Source organism: Patagioenas fasciata, chromosome 1 (genome assembly GCF_037038585.1).
Source record: "Patagioenas fasciata isolate bPatFas1 chromosome 1, bPatFas1.hap1, whole genome shotgun sequence".
In the NCBI taxonomy this organism is placed as follows: Eukaryota; Metazoa; Chordata; class Aves; order Columbiformes; family Columbidae; genus Patagioenas; species Patagioenas fasciata.
The window spans coordinates 173,211,838-173,222,136 of NC_092520.1; the positions used below are offsets into that span (position 1 = coordinate 173,211,838).

General features: G+C 42.5%; 1 long non-coding RNA gene across 1 annotated transcript; it reads right to left on the reverse strand.

Moving 5' to 3' along the window:
- Positions 1-1,062: 1,062 nt before the first annotated feature.
- Positions 1,063-9,886, reverse strand: LOC136110853 (uncharacterized). Its single transcript, XR_010652680.2, has 4 exons — positions 9,698-9,886; positions 4,565-4,702; positions 4,029-4,158; positions 1,063-1,198 (listed from the first exon to the last, which is right to left on the reverse strand). It is a non-coding gene; the product is annotated as an uncharacterized lncRNA (long non-coding RNA).
- Positions 9,887-10,299: the final 413 nt, after the last annotated feature.

Sequence of the window (10,299 nt, forward strand, 5' to 3'; positions counted from 1 at the left end):
AAAGTCCCTGGGGTGCGTAGTTGTTCTTTTTCTACAGATTTTAATTGTGCTAAAGGATGCTGGAAAATGTCTGGAGGTGAGTGCTTGCATGTGGAGAAGATACTCTGCAAATTAGACATCAATTGAATTATTATCTGTGATTTTGGGGACTGAACTGCCTCAGCTATTTTGGAAAAACCTTCTAGACACCCATCTATGCCATTAGTTACCTAAATAGTTTTGGAAAAACATCCCCTGGTTTCTAAGGGTCTTGGCAGAAGTCAATGCAATGTATTTCAGAGTGCTGGAAATTCTGAACATATCTGCTGAATGGCAAGGTTTTGAGTGCACAGTTCCAGGTAGCTAAAAATAAAACAAACCTCTTGCAGAAGATGTTCAAATCTGGTCCCTAGAATATGACTCATATTCAGTATTGAAACATGATGCACGGACAAGATTATCCAACCCTACCCAAGACTGGAACATATGAATGGGGCATTCTTTGTACTGATAGAGAATAGGTCAAGACTGTAGTTTAAAACATAGCTGCTTCTCCCCATCTCCGGCCAGGTGGAAGTGCCAAGCACTAACCTGTCTTTCTACATTCATCAAGCACTTTTGAAGGTCAAATGCCTCAGCTGTTTCAGATGGAGTGGTGTAAAGACAGACAGAGAAAGAAATTCACCTGATCTTTATGGAAAGAACTTCCTCTGGTAAGCAAAAAGAATGACCGTATAGCTTGAAAGTATTCACACTCAAGTAAACCAAGCTTTTCACTCATTTTGCATGGGACACAAAACAGCCATAATTGAACAACAAGGTCAGATTTCACCTACTGACCTAGGTTTGAAAGGCAGCAAATAAATGTAGAAGTTCCAGTCTCCTTAATAAAGATGACTTGTATGTTCTTTACTTCATTTCCTTTAGCAGTGCCCCATTGAGAAAGGCATAAGCAGATGGAAAAAAAAAATTCCCTTCTTTTTTTCTGGTACAGAATTAATTCTCCTGAGGTCTCCTGCGAGCGTACAACCTTCTCCTATGCATCGGAAGTCTTCGCAGCTGAGTATTTCCACGCCTCTGGCTCTGCAAAGCATTCAGTCGGATGGGAAGGACAGTTTTGCTGATGACATTGAGCCGTTCGTTCAGTTCTTCTAGCCTTTTTCTTATTGACTGGACTTCCCTCACGAGGTTGTCCACAGCTGCAGAAACAGGGCGAAGACTACAGAGAGAGTAATACAGGAGAATAACTCAGTGTGGGGTGTTCCTGAGCATGCAAAATAATTTCCCATGGCCTTGTGTTTCATGCTGCAAAAGGACCCTTCTTGATGAAAGAGTTGGAAGTAACCATTAAAAGATGCTTCCAAAACCACCCTCTCCCTTGGGTGGTGGGAATGTATCTGAGATGCACCCGTCTGAGCCCAGGAAACTATGAGTTTTAGGACCAGCACAGGTGACACACTCTTTCCATTGCCACCAAAGTGCAGCTGGCTCATTGCAGCTGGTTTATGAGCTCCCAGCAGCTCTTCACAGCACTCCTGCTTTAGGGGGGGAGATGAAAACCATTCTGCTTGGTTGGGACTACTAGGGCTAGAGAAGAAGAGAGCAGTGGTCTAGACAATAGAGTAGTGAGGTGGGTTGCAAACTGGCTCAAAGAGAGAAGCCAGAGAGTGGTGGTCAATGGTGTGGAGTTTGGTTGGATGCCAGTATCTAGTGGAGTGCCTCAGGGGTCAGTGCTGAGGCCAATATTGTTCAATATATTCATTAACGATTTAGACGAGGGAACTGAGTGTACTATCAGCAAGTTTGCTGATGACACTAAGCTGGGAGGAGTGGCTGACACGCCAGAAGGCTGTGCTGCCATCCAGCGGGACCTGGACAGGCTGGAGAGTTGGGCGGGGAATAACCTGATGAAATTCAACAAGGGAAAGTGTAGAGTCCTGCATCTGGGCAGGAACAACCCCAGGTTCCAGTATAGGTTGGGAAATTACATATTAGAGAGCAGTGTAGGGGAAAGGGACCTGGGGGTCTTGGTGGACAACAGGATGACCATGAGCCAGCACTGTGCCCTTGTGGCCAGGAAGGCCAATGGCATCCTTGGGTGTATTACAAGGGGCGTGGTCAGTAGATCGAGAGAGGTCCTCCTTCCCCTCTACTCCGCCCTGGTGAGACCCCCATCTGGAATATTGTGTCCAGTTCTGGGCCCCTCAGTTCAAGAAGGACAGGGAACTGCTGGAGAGGGTCCAGCGTAGGGCAACAAAGATGATTAAGGGAGTGGAGCACCTCCCTTTTGAAGAAAGGCTGCGGGAGCTGGGTCTCTTTAGTTTGGAGAAGAGGAGACTGAGGGGTGACCTTATTAATGTTTATAAATATATAAAGGGTGAGTGCCACGAGGATGGAGCCAGGCTCTTCTCAGTGGCAAACAATGATAGGACAAGGGGTAATGGGATCAAGCTGGAACACAAGAGGTTTCACTTAAATTTGAGAAAGAACTTCTTCTCAGTGAGGGTGCCAGAGCACTGGAACAGGCTGCCCAGGGAGGTTGTGGAGTCTCCTCCTCTGGAGACATTCAAAGCCCACCTGGACACATTCCTGTGTGACCTCACCTAGGCGTTCCTGCTCCAGCAGGGGGATTGGACGGGATGATCTTTTGAGGTCCCTTCCAATCCCAAACATACTGTGATACTGTGATACTGTGATGAGGACTTCCTGATGAAGGGCTGGGTGCTGTGGTGCAGCTGTGATTGCACTCCAGGCTGTGCCTATGCCTGAGCTGAGGGAGGGGAAGAGCTGGATTTTACATCAGGATTTGGCGAGGTGAGGGCTGCACTGATGTACCAATATGCTTGGGGGTATCCTTGACCCTTCCTTTGGAGGGATTCCTCACAGTCTCCCTTTGGATGTTCGGAAGCTCTGATGATCATTCTACTCTTACGTGATATTAATTAGTCTTGGTGTTAACCAGGAGCAGACATGGAGACTGTGCCAGTGATTCCCATGGATTACTGTCAGTCTTCAACATTTCTAATGGACCAGTCTATGTCCTTAACAGAAAACTCTTAATTCAAAGTTTTGTGCAGGAAATATGGGTGAATAGTCTCGTTATATCTCCGTGGACTAGTGTTAGAGCTTTCTAAATACATGACTTAGTATCAAACTTGATGATCTTAGGCACCAAAGAATTTCAGGACTGGCAGTGTGAAAGTTGTGATGAATTCTGTGCTAATAACAACAGCCAATGTACAGCCAGGGAGAAATCTATTTGATGCCAAAGATCAATGTAAGTTATCAACTATATCCTCCTGAAGCCCTAATTTGTACAGATATTGTGGGAGCTTGTGACCAGTGCCATTTTATTCTTCTAGGTTTTCCTCTTTGACTTGTTCAATGTATAGCAGTTGCAGACAGACTTTTTTTTTTTCCCATAAAGAGAATGCTGGGTTATGGAAGAGGACCACTTGCTTTATGAACAATTCTGATTCAAGTGATATTAGGTTTCTAGTAATTCCCAGTATTCCCTTCTACTGTGTCTCTTTCATTGTCTTTCCCACTGTGTTTCTGGAAATAAAAGTTTGAAGTAAATTTTGCAAGTGTACTCAAACATTAATATTTCCTGCAATGCGGAGGGAAATATGAGAACATGGACCAGTTAATAGTTTTCTCTAACCTGGGTGTTACAGAGGCTGAAATAAAAAATATCACAAACCAAATCAGCTTCCTCATCCTGCCCTGTGACCAATTCAATGTGTGGATTTGTAGTATAATTAATATTTCCAGCCTGTTGTCACTGGAGTGAGTTGCTGAGGACAGCCTACATTTTACTTAGAATAATTCTTATAATACAGTAATAGCAATTTGGAATATTTCACAAGAAATAGTCAGGAGAATATTCAGTTTACTAGGGTAATCAGAGCGGTTAGCACGACAGATACCAAGACAGTGGGATTCATCTCCCCACGCTTGAGCAATCTGGAAGGTAAAGAAGATGAATCCCGCTCAAGGAAGGGTACCCAGGAGAGGACTGAATCCCACCTCCAGAAGAAGGGAATTACCTTGAGAACTCAGGCAGTAAAGCGTTTGGGTCGTTCAGCAGGGTGTGCTTCATTTGCCAGAAGATGCCGTTTCCCCATTTCTCAAGTGTTTGAGTAATGCTGTTAATGCCTTCTATGTTGACCTTGTCAGCTAGGTTAGCAGGATGTCCGTGGAAAAGGGGAAAATAAATGTGACAGAACAAGAAAACATGAGCTAGTGGTCTCAGTTTGATTCCACTCCCCATGACTTGTGCTGAGTTGCAATGAAATGCCAAGTATCAAACGTGGAGGATCTAAATTAAAAAGCAGATAACTCTCCCTCACAGCGTAATTCTCTGCCTACAGGTACCCAAGTTTTCTGCTGTTGCTGGATACCCCATCTGATGATTTCTAAAACCATTTTTCTCTCCAGAAATCTCAGCAGCTACCCAGAAATCAAGAAAGAACACCCATGAATGAGCACTGTGTGTCTCACTCCAAGGACAAAACAGGCAAATCTTCAGCTTTGAGTTACTGAACGCTTCCCAGGCTGACCCACCAGCACGACCACCTCTTACCGCCTTCTCTGTAGTTCCATTTCGGATGCTCATTCAGAAAGTCCTCCTGGGATTTACTGCAGGGCAAGAGGATGAAAAAGAGGAAAAGAGGAAGAGTCACCATGATGGTTCTTCATAGGATCTTGACTTCCCCCTGCTCTGTGGAGACAAAAAATCATGCCAATTTTTTCCTTTCCTTTCCTTTCCTTTCCTTTCCTTTCCTTTCCTTTCCTTTCCTTTCCTTTCCTTTCCTTTCCTTTCCTTTCCTTTCCTTTCCTTTCCTTTCCTTTCCTTTCCTTTCCTTTCTTCTCCACTTCCCACTTTTCACCCCAACACCAAATTTCTCTCTGATGATCTGTTTCCTTAAAATGTTCAAGTTGGTCAGCCTAACTTTTACAGAAGCACAGGAACTGTTCTTTTTCACAAGTACAAGCCTTCTTATTTTTTTTTTTTTTTTTCCCCAAGCTATTGAGTGCTACAGAGATGTTTCATCAAAGAGTGGCAGCTAGAAAAGTAGCTTTGCTTCTTATGTAGCCATGTTGGGATAACACCTTTTAGTTAAACATGTTCTATCAATGTCAGGAGTAGGTACTAGGAGGTATAGAAATAGCTGCATCCTCACTTTGCAATTAAGGAAAACAACATTCAAAACAGTGAAGCAATTAATCAAGGATTTAATAGAAGCCAGAATAAAACATTGCTCTTTTGGATCTGATACACTAAACAATGGCAATAACTAAGATGCTGCCCAGTCATGGAGCCTCAAATGCAACCTCAGCTGCCACATATTTTCTCCACCTTGCCCTGGTGTCAGGGGGTCAGTTCCTCCTGAGTAGATCTGCAGAGTAGCCAAGACAGGCACATGAACTGATGGGAGCATTTACCTAAGCTCCTTGTCTTCTTTTGAATATACCATAATTCCCAAGCCAATAGAAGTCAACCCTAACCTCTCTAAATATAAGAGGATAGGTCAGTCTCTCCACAATTTACTCCTGCTACTTTGTTATTCTGTCTTAATTAAGTAGTCCCTCAGTGTTGAATCTGATTTTTTTTTTTTTAATATCATGAACAGCTGTTCTGGTAGAAACTGGCTGGAAATATCAATTATGCACATATTGCACATAGCAAACAGAAAAAATGCTTTGCCAAATTCATCGGGTTTAGTGATGATTTCAGTAATCTGTAGTCACAGTGATGGAGGGGCTCATCTGAGAAGTAGGCACATTCACAAAATCCAAATTATTCACCTATTCAGGTACATGCTTCAAAAGTCTAAGACCTCGCTGAAAAATATGAAAACATTAAATTGCTTTTTGAATATCATATAAACCTCATCTCCTAACCATCTGGGAAGAATTCAGCCACCTCAAAACCTACTAGAAGCTGTAGCAGATAAAGCAGTACATAAATAAATCCTTTTACTTTGTGCCTTTCTTGCATTCAGTCACTACCATATTTTAATTGCAACTGCATTTATTTTTCCATGTATTTAAAATAGCAGTATGAATATAGCCATACTGATGGAAAATGTCATGCTACTTAAAAAATATTACTTTCCACCTGTCAGGATGTATTTTGTACTCAGTATTCTTCTTCTAATTGCAGTACTCATTTAAAGGAAAAAATAAATTACCTTCTTCCTATCTTGCACATACATAGACCTCTTCTTCCCCCTAGCCCAGAGCTGCCAAAATGAACATCTCTAAGACGGTTTGATGATATCACCAAGGCATATAACAGAAAGGTCTTCATGGACCTTCTTGAAATTATTTGCACTGACACCACAGCTCCTCTGCCTCTCTGCTTTTCAAGATAAATACTCCAGTGTGTAGACCTTTTTTTTTTTTTCTTTTCTCTTTCTTTTGATGATTATGCACTGCACATGTCTTTTTAATCTTCCCTGATGGGAAACGACTTACCAGACACCAACATCTCTAATTGCAAGTGATTTGCAAATGCTGTCAACATCAAGGAGGCAGTGTGGCTTCCCAGCTCATTTTAAAACATCCTGAAGAGATTGTTCATTCTTTACCCTTTGCACCTCCCACCTCTTTCATTTCCCCGGTGCTGGGATACTTTGATCTTTCTGTATTTGCTAAAAGAAGGGTGGTGATAAATTCCATCTACATCTGATACTGAAAATCCACTCTACTTGATCTCAAATTTTTTAAAACATCAGGTGTCCAAATGAATCCCAAGACCCACATGCTCTATTTGCAGGCTCCCTCATGGACCAGTTTCTTTGTAACGTTGCTCCCTGCATTCCTGAGGACCCACTGTAATTTATTGTCATACTAAACATCAGGTTACAATAATCTTTGAAGTAGATTCCCAAATCTCAGACACTTACACAGAAATTAAGCTATCTTCCCTCTCAGGTGGAATTGTAGAAGGCAAATGGTTATTCACTAATAAGGTTTCTAGCAGAAAAAGTCTGCAGGGTCATCTGTAATAGAAACCAGTTCCCTGTTGCAAATATGTCTTCAGATCCGTTGCAGCGTTGCACTGGAAAATACTGTCAGGGTAAAACATGGATTGGCAACCAAGGAAAACTATCTTACATGCTTTGATTGAAGCATTTTTCTAAATCCAGAGAAGAACAATAATAACATAGTAGCTTTGTTATTGTTACCATTAATTACAAGAGTATGGCATGCTCTCTCTCAGACAATTACATCATATTCTGCCCTTCAAGCAGGGAAGGCTTAGATATTCCCCAGACAGTCCCTTCATCTGTAAGCAATGAAGACAGACATATTTGTCTCATTTGTCTCATTATTACACAACATATATTTTTCTTCTTTTAACCTCTCGGTTCCTCACTCAGACATGATAAAAGAGCTCTGCTGGCTCAATACCCTGAGCACAGCCCTGCTGGGATCAGCAGCTGTGCCATCCAAGCCTGAATCCCTGCCTCAAAGCAAAGTGGCCCTGCCAGGATCTGAAGTCCCATCTCTGTTCCTCTCCCATTCACCCTTTCCATTTCTTGCTGCTCGACTATACTCCATTTTACTCAGTGGGGAATTACACCAGAGCAATGAGATTACATCGGTACCTGCCCCAGATTTTGATAAACTCAGAGAAAGCAGGGGACAGCTTGAGTTCACTATTGCCTATGGGTTGTGCTGCCTGCTTGGATATAGCAGAATTGCCTGAGTTATCCTCTCCCAGTGCCAAACACAGCTTCATTCCAACAAGCCCTCTCTCCCCTGAAGCCTGAGAACACACTGTTCCTACTGCAGACATGTGAGCTGTTGCATTACGATTCAGAGCATGACTACCCCTTGTATATCGAGAGGGCTTGAAACCTTTGCCAGCGCCTTGGATGGCTCTGCGCACACACACACACACACACACACACACACACACACACACACACGCACACACTCTCCTGATGTCACATATAAGTATCCCAGGGTGTTAGCTCAAGCCTGTGTTTGTTTTGAGAGGAAGATTTTGTTGCTTAGAGTTAGCAATCACAGTAGCGATACCTAAAATGAAGGATTTTTTGTGGCAATATTGGAATGCAAGTGAATTAGCTTTGTGGTTTTCATGTGAGACCCATTCTCCTCTGATATTTTTCCCAAGTTCCCTTTGAGCTACTTTCAAACTAAAGCTGAAGAGTGATATTAGGTTCAGGGTTGTTTGCAGAGAAAGCAAATATACTTTTAAATTAACCAGGGAGTTTGATCTCAGATAAATCATAAATACATAAAATGTAGTTCTCACTCCAATCATAATGGATATTTAAACATCAAAGTAAATTCAAGATTCTCCATTTTGTAAAGGATCTCAATAGATAATAAAGGTATTTTTGCAGATTGTTGAAATTTCTCTATTTCAATATGCAATATTTTAAGAATATTTTAAGGTTATATTACTTACATACACAAAACTAAAATGTTCTGATTTATGTATAAAGTCACAGAAGGTTTAAGTGCTATAAGCTAAACAGCTTCACAAAAAAAAAAAAAAATAGGAGCTGCACACACTTTCTTAGTTAATGCCAGGTCTGCCAGAGCTCCCAGACTGAGATCCTGAAAAGACTCTGAGCTTTTAGAGGAGAAAGTTGCCAAGACTCCGAGTCCAGAACAATCAAAGAATTTGAAAGCTTTACTTGCAAAGCGGATGACATTTGTAGCTCCCCAAGCAAAAAAAAAAATCAGGGTAATATAAATATTAGCATATGCTTGTAGTATTATGTAATGGTGGAAAGATCAAGAAAATTGTCAAAGCAATTTTAAAAATTGGATCCTACACTATTAACCCAGCCACAGTGGTACAGCTAGAATATCACCTGTTTCAAAAGTCCTTGCTAAAAATCCATTGTAATGTATTACTCTTTGGTTTATATGTGTGTGGGCATATGTTGGTACTTGTGCACACTCAGCTTTGGGTCATGTAGGAATAACAATATCTTGACTTTTTAAAGTTTGGCAACATATTTGAGTGCTTCTGCATATAATTAAGAGTTACACTGCTCATCTTCTGCCCAGATGTTGTGTGAAAGCAAAGAGCACCTGAATGCCTCAAACAGCCTGACCATCCTGCCAAACAAAGGGGTCTGACTGACAGCTCCAATGACTGACAGCTAGGATGATGATGTTGTCAGCAGGCAGGCATACTGATGCTAAAGAAGAAAACAAAAAAAAGCCATCCAGGTGCAAAGCACACATATACTGCAAATCATAACATTAGGAAAGTAGTGGTAGTTTTGAGGAGATAATATACACCTTCTCCCTCCTCTCCAGATGTACCTGCTCTTTCAGGATATGTTTTATCTCTGTCTCTTCCTCATTTAGAGCTTGGTGCACCCTCTTAAAAAGTTTCCTCTCTCTCTCTTGATAGGCATCCACAGACCTTGCACTCTCCATGTCTGCCTGTCTGGCTGTCTCTAAGGATTTGCTCACTCTTCCTTTCTCCCTCCTCCTTTCACTCTGTATGCCCCTGTTCTCTGGAAATGTAGGTAGCAAACGTCCAACCTCCAAGTCTATGCCAGTCCACACATTCCCTTCTCTCCTGGCCCTTCCCACAGGTGCCTTTGGAATCCCTCAACCCAACAAGCTCTTTCAGAGGTGGATGGATGTGTCTCCTCCAGATAAGGAAACAAAACATTCCTGGGAAAGAAGGCAGATAATTGCATACAAGTGTTACCTGTGCTGTTGAGGCCAGTCCTTCTGTAGACAAGGCTTCCAAATCTCTGCCTCCTCTTCTCCTCACCACCCCTTCTGCATTTCAGCTTGCAATGAGTGACGTGTCCCTCCTCATTTCCACGCTTTCCGTATTTCCACAGTCTTTCTGTGGAGACTCCTCCAGCTGTACCTCTCCTACCCCTCCCTCCCACTCCTCCATCTCCCCCCACACATGGGAGCCTTATGGAAGAAAAGTCTGGGCAATGGAGCCACTATCAAAAGCAGCTCTGTCTGCAAAGACACCCGTATATCTCTGCCCCAGGTTCTTTTGGGCAGCTCTCAACTGCTGGCTCTCCAGCACAGCTGTATGACTTCTCTTACTAGTCACAGTTTCCACGGTGCAGCGCTTCTCTCTGGCTGCTTGAACCCTCTGGTCATCCGGCCATTAATTTGTTCACCGCGTTTGTTCCTGTCTTTTAGCAAACATGCCAATTAATTCTCTGCTGATTAGTTCATTCCTGATGCGCCCTGCCAAATCTATTTCTGGTGGAATAAACAAGGAGAGATGAATCGGCTGCAGTGTTGTTATTTTTTTTTCCTCTGCCCCCCTCCCCCAGGTCCATG